Source organism: Protopterus annectens, chromosome 8.part0 (genome assembly GCF_019279795.1).
Source record: "Protopterus annectens isolate FY-2018-M chromosome 8.part0, PAN1.0, whole genome shotgun sequence".
Lineage (NCBI taxonomy): Eukaryota > Metazoa > Chordata > Ceratodontiformes > Protopteridae > Protopterus > Protopterus annectens.
The window spans coordinates 247773895-247788943 of NC_056741.1; the positions used below are offsets into that span (position 1 = coordinate 247773895).

Sequence of the window (15049 nt, forward strand, 5' to 3'; positions counted from 1 at the left end):
GCCATGCAGCCAGGTTTAAGGTTTTGATCGGGCTGTGTAGAATCTGATTGTTCTGCTGCGTGAGCAAATGAGGTATTTGAGGCAATATCCATGGTGGACTGTGAGCCATATTCTTCAGTAGCGGGTACCAATGATGGCGTGGCCAGTCTGGGGCTATGAGAATCATTCGCGGCATCTCCTTTTTGACCTTCAGAAGTACCTTTGTGAGAAGAGGTAATGGAGGAAAGGCATATGTTGTCAGGTTTTTCCAACTGAAGGAGAGAGCGTCCTCTTTCCAAGCTTGATGGTGGAATGTCCTTGTACAAAATTTCGTCAGCTGGTAGTTTTGAGGACTGGCAAGCAGGTCTATATTTGGTAGGCCCCATCTTGGAGTTATCATTGTAAATATTTGTGGGTCTAGCTTCCACTTGTGGGGATCTTTGATGTTTCTGCTTAGGTCGTCTGCCAATGTGTTTTTCTGTCCTGGCAGGAATTGAGCTTGTAACTGGACTTGGTAGGCCACAGCTGTGTTCCATAAGATTATTGCTTGCCTGCAAAGAAGGTAGGAATGTGTGCCCCTTGTTTGTTTATGTACCACATTACTGTGGTGTTGTCCGTCTTTATTGCAAGTTGTCCTGGCTGTAGTCGATCCTTGAAGGCTGTCGGAGCTTTCTGTACAGCTAGCATCTCTTTTTGGCTTATGTGCAGTTTTCTTTGTTCTGCAGTCCATAGGCCTTGAATGCATTGCCCTGCCATGTGTGCCCCCCCCCAGGCATAGTCTGAAGCATCTGTTGTGATAGTTTGCCTGGGTGGGGGCAAGGTGAAAGGCTGACCCTTGTTGAGGTGACAAGCCTGTGCCCACCACAGAGATTCCTGTTGAAGGCAGGGAATGAGAGATATCACTGTGTCCAAGCTGTGGCTGTGTTGAGGCCATACGCTTTTTAGCTACCACTGTAATTTCCTCATATGCAGTTTTGCAAATGGTATTATCAGAATGCAAGATGCCATGAAGCCCAAAGCCTGCAGAATTTTTCTTGCAGTTAATTGGGTCTTTGTTGCCATTGTCTTGAAATATTGAGTCAGTTGTAATTGATTGTCTGGTGTAAGATAAGCCTTCTGGGCCGTTGTGTCCAAGCTGGCACCCAGGAATGTCATTTTTTGAGAGGGTACTAGTTTTGACTTCTTTTAGTTTACTGTGTACCCCAGACAATTTAGTAGATGCTTCACAAAAGCCAGATGTAGGAGGATGTCTTTTCTTTCTGCTTGGATGAGGCAGTCGTACAGGTATGGATATATTTGAATTCCTCTGTCTGCAGTATGCAATTACTGGTGCCAGGCATTTTGTGAATACTCTGGGCGCAGTAGATAAGCCAAAGGGCAGTGCAGAGAATTGATAATGGGTTGAACCTGCAATGAAATGGAGGTATCTTCTGCAACTTTGTCTGATAGGGACATGCAGGTATGCCTCCTTGAGGTCCGTTACCAGCCATGCTTCCTTGCCCAATATGGGAAGTAGCTGCTGTAGTGTTAGCATCTTGAATTTGGGAACTTGTAGGTACGTGTTTAGAATTGAAAGGTCCAGAATTGGTCTCCAAGCATTTTCTTTTCTGGGTACTAGAAAGAGTCTCGAGTAAAATCCTTGGCCTTGCTCGGTACCCTTTGAATGGCCCTCATGGCCATGAGAGCTGTAATTTGTTTTTGAGCCTCTGCCCTTTGATGTGGCAGGTTTGGCATTCCTCTTTTTATTGGCAAGGTGTGAAAGTAGAATCTGTATCCTCGTAAAATTATGTCTAGGACCCATTTGTCCTTTGTGACCATGTTCCAGTTGTCTGCAAATAGTGCTAGTTTTCCCCCCAGAGGGGCTGACAAAAGAGCTTTGTTTGGCCAGCTGAGGTGCAAGTCATTGAGTTTGCCTTCTGCTGGATTGAGACCTGTCTTCTCCTCCCTTCTGGGTTGGAGTGCCCCATTGGCAAGGTTTATACTGAGCTTGTGGTTGTCCTCTGCCCCTTGGGCGCCTGTATTTACCCCTCTGAGGCCTGTCAGTGGCTGGAAAGGACCAATTTTTTGTTGGCCAGTTTCTGCTGAAGCGAGGGGGTTGTACATGTAGGAAATCTAACTGTCTGCATTGATTTTGCATCATCTTCCATTTTCTTTAAAACTTCTTCTGCTTTAACACCAAAAAGAACATCCTGTTGTAAGGGAGCATCTAGTAGTTTTGCTTTAACATGATCAGGCAGACTTTGTTCCTTTAACCAGGCATGCCTACGTATAACTGATCCAGTGACAGCTGCTCTGCAGGAGGCCTCTAAATAATCAAACCCACATTGTAAGGTATGTTTGCCCACCTGCTCGGTGGCGTGCAACAAATCCTGTACTTCTTTCAATTCAGATTGTTGAGGGAGGGTGGTTATCTTTCGTTTTAACTGAGAGATCAGAAATTGCTGATACTTAAGCATATAGAATTGACAGTTTAGTGCTCTCATAGCTAAAGTGGCAGAGGTGTAAACCTTTTTCCCCCATCTGTCTAGTGCTCTTGAATCCCTTTCAGAAGGTACTGGATTTTTAGCCATGGAAGCCTTAGCCCCCTTGGGACCCTGGAGATAGTCTCTGGGTCAGCTATTGGGCTTTTGTAAAGGAATTTGTGGGAATCAGGTACTTTGTAGTATGTCAGGCTTGGCCGGGGCAGGAGGTAGAGAGTCAGGGTTGAAACTAGATTCTAAATAGACATCATCCACAATGTCCAAAACAGGAGGGATGGCTAGGGGTCTGTGTTGGGGGAGTAAAAGAAACTCTGAGCCTTTTCTTGGAATCGGAGTAATCCTGACCTTCCCACTGAAAATGTTCCCTCATGGTGTGTAATGTTTCCCCAAAAGAGTAATCTTCTGGAGGGGAAGCTGAGGGAATAGAGTCCTCAGCATCAGAATCTTCATAAGGAGAGAAGGAATAGTCTTGGTCCTCAGAGGAATCCGAAGAAATAGACAGTTGTTCAGAGGAAGCAGAATCCTCCTCTTGTCTAGGCCTTTTGTCAGGGGGAGGCTGAGAACCCCTGATAAGAGAAATCAAATCTTCAGCCATCTTGAGCATCTGTTTCTTAGGCACAGGGCCCTTGAACAGGAGACTGAAGTGAAGCCTTTTTTGATTTAGAAGGAGTCTTCGACTTTGAAAACGTTTTGACTGTAAGAGTCTGTCCTTCAGAAACCGATGGCGTTTCAGAAGCACCGACGTCCTTGGAAGGTAAATCGTTGGAAGGGCCTGAAGTAAAAGGCTGCATCGGCCTAGTACATTCCGTCAAAATATCTGTAGCGGTCTCGGGTTCCAGAACTGCGGTAGTCAGAGGCTGCGGAGCCTCACTGATAACCGGAGACCGGATCAACCGAGGCCTCAGAATCGGGCTTAGGCCTGGGCTGCCGGTCCTTGTCCCTGCGCTTTTTGTGCACGCCGGTAGTCGGTAGCTCCAACGGCATGGTATAATTAAATTTTCTACCAAAAAAGTGTCATGCGAAATCAAATAGTCTTTTAATAGTACTTTATTAAATCTAGCACAAAAACGACAAGAAGTGATGTCATGATAAGGGCCTAGGCAAGGTATGCAGTAAGAATGAAAATCCTTATGAGGTATTTGCTTCCCACAAGAAATACAATTGTTAACTTTTTCTGACATCGGTCTGAGGCAAGAAAAGTTTCCCCAACGGGGTACTTAGCTTTATAGAAGACTTCGGTCTGAAACTCGAATTCGAAAATCTCAGGAGTTGGCCGACCGGCACTTGCGAACTTCTTCTGCTTCGGGCACCGCGCGGCAAGAAAGACTGAAGAAAATGTCGTCGGTTGCAATATATATACCCCTGGCGCACTGACGTCAGGGATGAGGCGACAGCAACAAACGTCGGACCAAGACTTTGGAAATCCGGCCGACTGCGGGACCGCCTGACGACAGGATAACCCAAGTGTGATGACTGCAGCAGGGTAACACGATGAACATCTCCCCGTTTCTGAAGTGGAGGAATTCCACTGTTTTGATCTCTGCATTCCCTGTGGTTACTGTCTGGGCTGAACTGACCTGGTGGGAGCAGGAAAGGGCCAGTGCTGGAAGGGTAATGCTTGCCGAACCTGGGTGGCTGGACCTGTAAGAAATCCTTAACTGTCTGCATAGATTTAGCTGTTTCTTCCATCTTTAAGACAATTTAGATTTAACATGATCTGGCAAGGGCTGTTCCTTAAGCCATGCATACCTTCTAAGGACAGAACCAGTGACTGCTGCCCTGCAAGAAGCTTCTAGGGCTTCAAAGGGACTCTACCAGTCAGGTTTTCTGGGTGCAGGAGGTACGAGTTAAACTGGATTCCAGGAAAACATCGTCCACAACATCCAGGACTGGAGGAATGGAATGGCTAGGGGGTCTGTGCTGTGGAAGATCCAAGAATTCCCTGCGTCTCTGTTTAGACTGATGGTAGTCCTGCCATTCCCATTGGAAATGCTCCCTTAAGGTATGAAGGGTTTTCCCAAAGGAAAAGTCCTCGGGGGGGGGGGGGAGGAGAGGCTGAAGGGATGGAGTCCTTTGCATCAGAATCCTCATAAGCAGAGGGGGGTTGCATGTCTTCATATTCAGATGCATCAGAGTCAGACTTCCGTTCAAACTACTGGGGACAGATCTTTTTCTTCTGGAAGGGGTAAGCTTGGCTTCCCCTGATCAGCATAAAGTCTTCTACCATTTTAAGCATATGAGATTGAGGCAAGGAAGCAGGTGCCTGCGATTGGGTCGGTTTCTTAAGTGCGGTTAGTACCCCTGGGCCTTAGAAATTCTGTAGTTTTCAAAAGAACGGTAGACGCGAAAAGTCGTTGGTTTGTGTCGAGAATCGGTAGTGCAAAGTACTTCCTCTGAAGCCAGTGTCTGCTCAGCGGCTCCGGACCCATCCAAGGGAGAGACAACCACAAGATCCTTAGTTGAAGAGTTTTGTGGCATACCGGACTCCGAAAGGGTCTTAGTAGCGGCCTGCAAATCCACAGACTCAGACATCAAGGGCTGCGAAAGTGCCTCACTGAGGACCAGAGAACTGACTACTAGCTTAACGGAAGCGTCTGTAGGCTTGGACCTGTGCTGTCTGTCTTTATACTTAACATTTTGTTCGGAAGATCTGCTGTCGGATGGCTTACCAAAGCCATATTGAAATTTGAGGACTGTAAGCGAAAATATCTAGCTACAATAAGGGCCCGATGTGTAGTTCTGCCATCGAACAAAGCACAAGTGACAGCGAGGGACGTCGTGGTCTGGGCCTAAGCAAGTGACGCAGTAAGAATGAAAGGCTCGGTGTGGTATTTGCTTTCCACAGGCGAGACAATTATTTTCTGACATCGGTTAGTGCAAGAAAAAATGATCCCCAACGGGGTACTTGGCTTTCTTTAGAAGACTTCAGCTTCAATTCGGAAGACGAAACTCTGGTAGCAGCCGACTGGCACTCGTGCGAACTGCTTCTGCTTCGGGCTCCACGGCAAGAAAGACTGATATAATGGAGTTAGCTGCCTTACTTTATACTGAGTACCTGACATCAGTCCTGAAGCGACAGCAACTGACGCAGAAATACTAAGCCTCGGGTATTCGGGCCGGCTGAGGGCTACCCTGGCAGGGATTACCCAAATGTGAGGATTGCAACAGTGAAACACTAAGAAAATCTTGAAAGCACAGCAGAAGAGGTCTAAGCAGAGTAGCGAGTGATATCAGCCATAAGATTAGAGCCATCTGGTGGTTAAATTGGTCAGATTAGGGTATTAACCACCAGGAGACCCAAGACAGGTCAGTAATGAGAGAGAGAGAAAGGATAAGGGGGTTAAGGTGGGTGGGTAGGAATACTGCAACACGCAAGAGAAGGACATCTATGGTTATGGTAAGATTTTACATAATTATTCCATGTCCTCCTACTCCTATGCTGCAGTATTATTGGTGTGGGAGAGGACCACAGCTTAGATGGAAGGGAGGGAAGGAGGTAGAAGCTAATTCCACAAAGCCTTGCAGAATTGCTCTGGAAAAACCTGCACGTGCTCTGAAGACACTGTCTAGCTTGTAGTGTTTGGTGAAAGTGTGAATGGTGGACCATGTGGCTGCTTCCAGGATGGATGCAGTGTTCAGGCCTTTTAAGAAGGCTTTGGAGGCTGCCACTGCCCTGGTTGAGTGAGCTTTTACACCCTGTGGGAGATTTTTTCCATGGTGAGAGTAATGCAGGTAAATAGTTTTTCTAATCCAACATGCAATGGTTTGTTTGGAGACTGCCTTGCCCAGGGCCCTGAGGTGGATGAAAACAAAAAGCTGATTGGATTTTCTTATGGATTGGTTTTGTCTAGGTAAAACCTTAGCTGTCCGTGTATATCCAGGTGAGAGGAAAAAGGTGGGTAGATGAATAGATTGGTTTAAAGACAGATCGTTGACCACTTTAGGCATAAAAGGAAGGGTTGGTTCATAGGGTTACCTTGTCCTTGTGCAGGCAGTGTATGGAGGGCAGGCCATTAGGGTCTGTAATTTTGACACCCTTCTGGCTGAAGTTATAGCCACTAGCAGAACTGTCTTCCATGTGCACATCTGCAGAGTAGCCATACTGGCAGGTTCAAAAGGAGACCATTAGTTTTTCAAGGATGAAGTTCAGGTCCCATGGTGATGGGATGGGTTCTCTTAGTGGTCTGATGTGCAAGACCCCTTTTAAGAAAAGCTCTACATCGAGCCTGGCTAGTAGGGGAGGGCCTAGTGGTAGGGCTGGCTCAGATTGCTGAAAGGTGAACTTTCACTGAAGAGTATGAAAGTCCCTCCTTAACTAGCTGACACAGGCAAGAACTAGGGGTGGATCTGCGATGCATGGATCCCTGCCCTTGCCCAGACACAATTTGGAAAATCTTTCCCATTTAGCTAAGATTTTCTTGTAGTAGGTTTCTTGGCCTCCATCAGGACTGAAAGCATGTCCTCAGAGTAGTGGTGCCTGAAGGGAATTAGATGTTCATCACCCACAGTGTCAGTGCCAACATCTGCAAGTGTGGGTGAATGAGGATTCCCTTTTGTTGTGTAAGAAGGTCCACCTTGTGGGGTAACTTGTGGTGACTGCCCTTGGCTAGACTGAGAAGCAGGGGGAACCAGTGCTGCCTTGGCCAGTAGGGGGTCACCAGCAAGATTTTTGGTTTGTGTCTCCTGATTTTCAGGAGGATGTTTTAAATTAATGGGAAGGGTGGAAAGGAAGGTCTCTGGCTAACAAAGTTTGCAGAGGAGTGCAAACTAGGATCCATAATCAAAACTCCTAATGATGTGGACATACTACAAAAGGGCCTCACTGAGACAGATGTCTTGTGTCAAAACCATGACCTGAAGCTCAAGGCCAAAAAGTGTATTGTCATCCCCTTTGGTAAAAACTCTGTACCCATGAACTACCACAAAAGTGGTAGTCTACTTAACGCCAAAAGTGTGATAAAAGACCTTGGGACACAGGTGGTCAGTAGTCCCTCCTATGATAATCACATCACCACAGTGGTTAGGAAATCCTACGTGGCTCACCTCATCACAAAAGGTTTCTCATCCAGAAAAAAAAAAAAAAAAAGAGGTCATTGTTCCCCTCTACTCATCACTCATTAGACCCATTATAGAGTACAACGCCCCTTTTGGTATGTACCTCAAGACAACTGGAAAGGCCACAGGAAATACCTCACAAAGAGGATTACTGGCCTCACACAGATGCCCTACGCAGACAGTCTCAAAGCTTTACTCCGTCGCTTATCACCTACTCAGAGGTGATGTCTGCCCAACATACCAAGCTATGTCAAACGCAGAGCTGTTGGACATGCTCCACTTAAAGAAATCACAATCCGTAAGAGCTACACGCTCTAGGGACCTAAACCTTGTCATCACAATAAACAGGACATGCTGGAGGGATAAATTCCTGTCCCAGAGACTTCCCATACTCTGGAACATTCCCAAACTCTGGACCAGACTACCTATCTATGTCAGAGCTCCTAATTAGCACTTCACAAAAAATCTTGATGACTGGATGGGAAATAGGAAATTCACCTCAGGGATCACTTCTGTGGCTCTGCTCGACAGGGGCACAGGAAAATAATTTTCTTGGGTGGCGAAAGCCAGGGTACCCTTTTTGGCTAGGCTTATATAGGCCCTAGGGCTAATAGCCTAGTACCTACCTATGAACCTATGAATATTGACCCCCCCTCTAGGAAATGCTGAATACGTCTACTCCCCAAGCTAGTGGAGAGTGGGTCTTGGAGCAGAAAGTCATCTGTCTGTTCTGCGAGAGGCAAACAAATCTACTTGGTGTGCCCCACTGGTGGACAATATCTAGAAATACATTCCTGTCCAGCATCAATTCATGACTTGGAGGATGCCCTGCTGAGAAGGTCTGCTTGCTTGTTGTCCTGGGAAGGGATGTAGGATGCCTACAGGGATTAGTTGTGTTGTAAGACTACGTCCCAGATTAGTAAAGTTAGTCTGCAGAGGTGGTATGCTTTTGTCCCCTCCCTGCTTGCAGAGGTACCACATAACTGTGGTGTTGTCTGTTATTATTAGAACACCTGGTTGTAAGAGGGGAAGGAAGGCTTTCAGTGCAAGGAGGACTGCTATCATTTCCCTCATGCAGATGTTTGTTCTTTATGGAAGGGTGCCACTTTGTACTCTGCAGTTTGACATTGTGGCTCCCCATCCTAGGTCTGATACGCCTGTATGCATGAAGTGATTGGGGGGGGGGGGGTAACTGCAGTGGAATGCCCGGGTTCAGCTGAATTTGTTGAAATCACCATTTTAGCTCTGACTGTAGGCAGGGTAAAAGGGTGATTTCTTGCTCTAAAGGATGCTGGTATTGTGACCATACATTTTTTAGATACCACTACAGCTTTCTCACGTGCATTCTGGCTAGTGGTAGCATGGGAATGGTGGCTGCCATTAGGCAAAGGGTTCTTAGGAATTGTCTTGTAGTTATCTGTTGGGTCTGCATAAGGGCTCTGAAGTGGGAGGACAGGGAGCTGACTGTCCTGGGGAAGAAATGCTTTATGTCCGTCCTGATCCTGCAACCCAGAAATGTTTGGTCTTATTCTGGGGTCAAGGAAGAGTTTGGGGTGAACCCCAGTCTTTGAAGTAGGCAAATGAACTGTAGATGGATTTGCAGGGTTTCCTTGCATTCTGCTAGGATAAGGATGTCACCCAGGTAAGGGTAAATCAGAATCCCTTGTGTTCTTACAGGTGCCAGGCATTTTGTAAACACTTGGAGCAGTGGACAAACCAAGGGGCAATGCAGTAAATGGAAAGTGAGAGGGGGTGGGTCCAGAAAAATGTAAGAATTTCCTGTGGGAAGGTTGAATGGGGATGTACAAATAGGCTTCTTTCAGGTCAAGTGTGGCCATGAAAGCCTGGGCTGGTATAAGAGGGAGTAAAGTTTGTAGGGACAACATTCTGAAAATGGAACTTTTAAGAATATGTTTAGAAATGTCCAGAATGGGCCTCCACGGTCCATTTTATTGGAACCAGAAACAGTAGAGTAGAAGCCTTTTCCTTCCTGGCCTGGAGGGGACATTACACTTACCATAAATGTAGATGTTAGAGTATATTCACTGTTGCAGTCATTACATTTGGGTAACCTGCTGGCAGGTTGCCCTCAGTCGGCCTGATTAACAAAGTCTTGGGTTTTGCGTCTGCTGCTGTCCCCTTCATCCAGGACATCAGGTCGTCAGGGGTATAAAAGCATGCAGCAGACGCCATTACATCAGTTTTTCTTGCCCCAGATGTCAGGTGCCCCCCTAATGGGGAGGAAATAAGCATAACACCATAAAGGTATACCTCCAACAAAAAGCAAATACACCAAAAAGGCTTTTAAGCATAGTAAAGGAAAGTAGAGGTATAGCCAGAAAAAGTTATGGGGCTGGAGGGAGGGTAACCAGGACTGCAACAGTGAATACACTCTAACATCTACATTTATGGTAAGTGCACACAACTGTACTATGTTTGTGTTTCACTGTTGCAGTCATTACATTTGGGTAGATTCTCAAAGCTATGGTTGGGAGGAAGAGTTTATACAGCATTAGGGCCAGCTATAAGGCTCTGCAAGACAGCAGTGGCAAAGCCAGCTCTGGATTTAGAAAAAATTGGTAACGGATAATGCTTGGTGAAAGTATGTACAGAGCTCCAGGTAGCAGCTTCTAGGATGTCCCTGGTAGGAACACCTTTGAGAAAGGCTGCAGAAGTAGATGCAGCCCTGGTGGAGTGAGATCTGATCCCTTGGGGGATAGGTTTTCCATGGCACTTATAGCAGAAATGAATGCAATGGCTTATCCATTTAGAAATGGTTTGTTTTAAAATAGCCTTCCCCTCTGCCCCCGCAGCAAATGCTACCAGCAGTTCAGATTTTCTTTGAAGTTTAGTCCTGTCCAATTAGAATCTAAGTTGTCTGTGCACATCCAAGGAATGCAGAATCCGTTCCCCTTTGTTCTGTGGATTGGGAAAGAAGGTTGGAAAATGAATGGACTGATTAAGAGCCACACTGGAAACCACATTGGGCATGAAGGATGGATTGGTCCTGAGAGATACCCTGTCCACATGAAAGATGATGAAAGGCTCCACTGCCATAAGAGCCTAAAACTCGGATATCTTTCTAGCTGAAGTGATTGCTAAAAGGAAGGCCGTTTTCCAAAAAAGAAATTTTAAGTCTGCAGTAGCAGCTGGCTTGAAAGGAGGTAGAGTGAGTTTCTCCAAAACAAAGTTAAGGTCCCAGGCAGGGGTTGGAGCTCTCCTGGGTGGTCTCAAGTTTTTTGCCCCTCTGAGATGCTGCTTGAGCAGAGGATGAGAGAAGAGGGGAGGTTCTGTGTTACAATGAGCTGAAATAGCTGAGGCGTGGATTTTAATGGAGGAAAAAGACAGGCCCTTGTGAAGCATCTCTGTTAAGTATTGCAAAATCTGAGGTGAATTGGGCGCTGCTGTGCGCATCCCTTGAGATCGGTTCCAGGCACAGAATCTTTTCCATTTGTCAGCATAAGATTTTCTAGTACTAGGTCTCTTTGCTTCCAAGATATCATCCATCACAGGTTTGCTGAGGGATAAGGGTGAATTTAAGTGATTAGCCAGGCTGCAAGGTTCAATGTTGGAAGGTGAGGGTGCCGAATTTGGTTCTCCTGCTGAGACAGCAGGAAAGGGGTCTGAGGTAGGCGTCATGGAGATAACAGTTGCACACTGCGCAGGAGGGGGTACCAGTGTTGGCGGAGCCAGTATGGAGCAATCAAGATCATCCTTGGTTTGTCCTGTTTGACTTTTAGTAGAACACTGGAGAACAAAGGCAGTGGGGGGAAGGCGTAGACTGATAGGTTTTTCCAGCTGAAGGACAGAGCATGCACTTTCCAGGCTTGTTTGTGGGGAGTCCTTGTGCAAAACTTGTCCAGCTGGTCGTTCTGGGGGAAGGCAAATAAATCTATGTCTGGGCTCCCCCATTCGCTTGTCAACATGTTGAAAATCCTTGGTTCCATTTTCCACTTGTGTGGGTCCATGAGGTTTCTGCTTAGTCCATCTGCCAGTGTATTCAATTTTCCTGGCAGGAATTGAGCTTGTAGATGTACTTGGTAGCTGTGTTCCACAATGCCATGGCTAGTCTGCAGAGGGGGTAGGAATGTGTACCCCCCTGCCTGTTTATGTACCACATAACCGTGGTGTTGTCCGTCTTTACCAATAGCGGTCCTGGAAGAAAACATTCTGTACAGTTAACATTTCTTTTTGATTGATATGTAGGTGCAATTTGATTTGAGTTCCATTTGCCCTGAATGCACTTCCCTGCCAGGTGAGCCCCCCATGCATAGTCTGATGCATCTGTAGTTAGGGTTTGGGCAGCAAGGGGTAGTGTGTGAATGGTAGTCCCTTGTTTTGGGGGCAGGCATCTGCCCACCATAGGAACTCCAGGCGTAGGCAAGGTACAATAGGAATCATCGTTTCCAGGCTGTGATAATGTTGACTCCATAGACTTTTTAGATACCACTGTAGTTTCCTCATATGCAGTCTTGCATATGGAATTAGAAGAATGCAGGAGACCATGAACCCCCAAGGCTTGCAGTACTGGTCTTGCAGATAGCAGGGTTTTTGTGGCCACTTGTTTGAAGTAAATTACCAAATGAATTTGCTTTTCTGGTATAAGGAAAGCCATCTGGGCGGTTGTATTCAAGTTTGCACCCAGGAATGTAATTTGTTGACAGGGTACCAGTTGTGATTTCTTTGTTTATGGTGTACCCACAGACAAGTTAGAACCCTTTTTACAAACGCCAGATTTAAAAGTATGCAGTGGTTTTCTGCCTGAATTAGACAATCGTCTAGGCATGGATATATTTGAATATTTCTTTGCCTAAAAATGCAATAACTGGAGCCAGGCACTTTGTGAATACTCTGGGCGCAGTAGACAAGCCAAATGGCAGTGCAGAAAACTGATAGTGCGAGTAGCCTGCTTTGAAGCGTAGGTATCTTCTGCAAGATTCCCTGATTGGGATGTGCAGGTATGCTTAAAATCTAGAGTTGCCAACCACGCGTCTTTGCCTAGCATAGGAAGCAATTGGTGAAGAGTCAGCATCTTGAATTTTGAAATCTCCAGAAAAGTGTTTAGAGTAGACAGGTCCAGGATTGGACGCCGTTATTTGTCTTTTCTGGGTACCAGAAAAAGCCTAGAGTAGAAATCTTGTCCCTTTTCCTCTTCTGGTACGAGTTGAATAGCCCCCATGCTTAAGAGGGAAAGTACTTGTTTTTGAGCCTCTGCCCACTGATTTGGGGGCAGGTCTGGCCACCCGGTTTGGTGTTGGCAACGTGTGTAAATGAAATATGTATCCCTGGGACACTACATTTAAAGCACATTTGTCCTGGGTTATGAGTTCCCAGTTCTTTACATGAAGAGCATTCTTTCCCCCCAAAGGGGCGGTCAAAAGATAAGTGCTTGGGAATTTTAAAAGGAAGTCATTGAGACTGTTTACCATAGGGGGGTGTCTTATTTCCAGATCTGGAAGTGGAGGCCCCCCACTGCTCAGTTCTGAGAGTCCTCTGGGACTGAAACCTGGGGTTTTTGCTGTGTCTGGGTTTGGCTTGAGAGGACCTGGAAGGGACTGGAAAGGACCAATTCCTAGTAGGCCAGTGCCTACTAAATCTTGGAGGTTGCACTTGTAAAAAAATCTTTAACAGTTTGCATAGATTTAGCTTCATCTTCCATCTTTTTAAGAACTTCTTCAGCCTTGTTGCCAAACAGGCGGTCCTGATTTAAAGTAGCATCCAACAATTTAGCTTTAACATGATCAGGCAAAGATTGCTCCTTAAGCCAAGCATGCCTTCAGGAGTCGGCCGACCGGCACTTGCGAACTGCTTCTGCTTCAGGCACCGCGCGGCAAGAACGACTGATGTAATGGCATTGGCTGCATGTTTTATACCCCTGACGACCCGACGTCATGGAAGAAGGGACAGCAACAGACACAGGACCCAAGACTTTGTTAATCAGGCTGACTGAGGGCAACTTGCCAGCAGATTACACAAATGTAATGACTGCAACAGTGAAACATGAAGAAAGTACAGTTTTGTACCTACCATAAATGTAGATGTCCGAACTGGATAGCATCTGCAGTCATAACAAGTGGGTTGTCCTGTCGTCAGGCAGCCCTTCAGTCGGCCGGATTCCAAAGTCCGGGTCCGGCTTCGGCTGATGTCGCACTCCACCCGACGTCATCTCTGTTGGTCTTCGGGTATAAAGGCATCAGCCGACGCCATTTTCCTCAGTGTTTCTTGCCCCAGATGCCAGTAGCCCTCTTGCAGGCTAAAATTTGGATAGATGCCAATGTTTCCAAATAGATAGAGGTAAACACAACAATAAGCATGTATGTACATATACACAAACAAATACACCATAAAAGACTCCCCAACAGCTAGCTATTAGAAGGGTAAACACCCTAGGAGTACCACAGAGGGATGGAGGGAGGGTAATCCTGACTGCAGATGCTATCCAGTTCGGACATCTACATTTATGGTAGGTACAAAACTGTACTATGTCCTTCATGGATGCATCTGCAGTCATAACAAGTGGGTAGAATACCATAGCCAACTAGGGAGGAGGATAAAAGTAGATTATGGTGTGTTTAGGATCCCTTGCAGTACAGCAGTGGCAAACCCTGCTCGGGATCTGGAATATAGAGGCAAATTATAATGCTTGGCAAATGTATGCACGGAGGTCCAAGTAGCCGCCTCAATAATGTATTTGGTAGCCACTCGTAAGAAGGCTGTGGTAGTGGGTGTTGCCCTTGTAGAATGAGGTCTTATGTTCTGTGGAATTGGTTTTCCATGGAAGGAGTAACAGAATCGTATGCAATTTCCTATCCATTTGGAGATTGTCTGTTTGGAAATAGCTTTTCCTTCCCTTCCTGTTGCATAGGCTACAAAAGTTGGTCAGTCTTTCTGCTATTTTTGTTCTGTCCAAGTAGTAGCGTAGCTGTCTATGTACATCCAAGGTATGCAGTATTCTTTCCCTCTGTTTTGTGGGTTGGGAAAGAAGGTAGGTAGGTGGATTGCCTGGTTTAAAGACACTCTGGATACCACCTTGGGCATAAATGTAGGATTAGTCCTCATGGACACTATCTTGGTGGAAGATTAGGAAGGGTTGCACTGCCATTAAGGCCTGTAGTTCTGAAACCCTCCTTGCTGAAGTAATTGCCAGTAGGAAAGCAGTTTTCCATGACAGGTGTTGTAGGTCTGCTGTTGCTGCTGGTTCAAAGGGTGCTAGTGTCAACTTTTCTAGCACAAAGTTTAAATCCCAAGCTGGTAATGGTGGTTTCCTTGGAGGTTTTACATTCTTGATTCCTCTGAGGAACTGCCTGAGTAAAGGGTGTGAAAAAACAGGTGTATCAAAGCTGTATTCTGCTGAAATAGCTGATGCATGTATCTTGATGGAGGAGTAGGACAGGCCTGAATGAAGAAGTTCGGCCAGATACTCCAGAATGTTAGGCATATCTATGTTTGACACATCTTTTCCTCTTTCCGTACTCCAGATGACAAACCTTTTCCATTTTCCAGCATAGTTCCTTCTTGTTGAAGGTCTGCGTGCT

The 15049-nt window shown here is 46.1% G+C and overlaps 1 protein-coding gene across 2 annotated transcripts in view; it reads right to left on the minus strand.

The window, feature by feature from the left end:
* ANP32E (acidic nuclear phosphoprotein 32 family member E) overlaps positions 1-15049 on the minus strand; it is a 777336-nt gene that overhangs the window by 77881 nt on the left and 684406 nt on the right. The window lies entirely within an intron of this gene.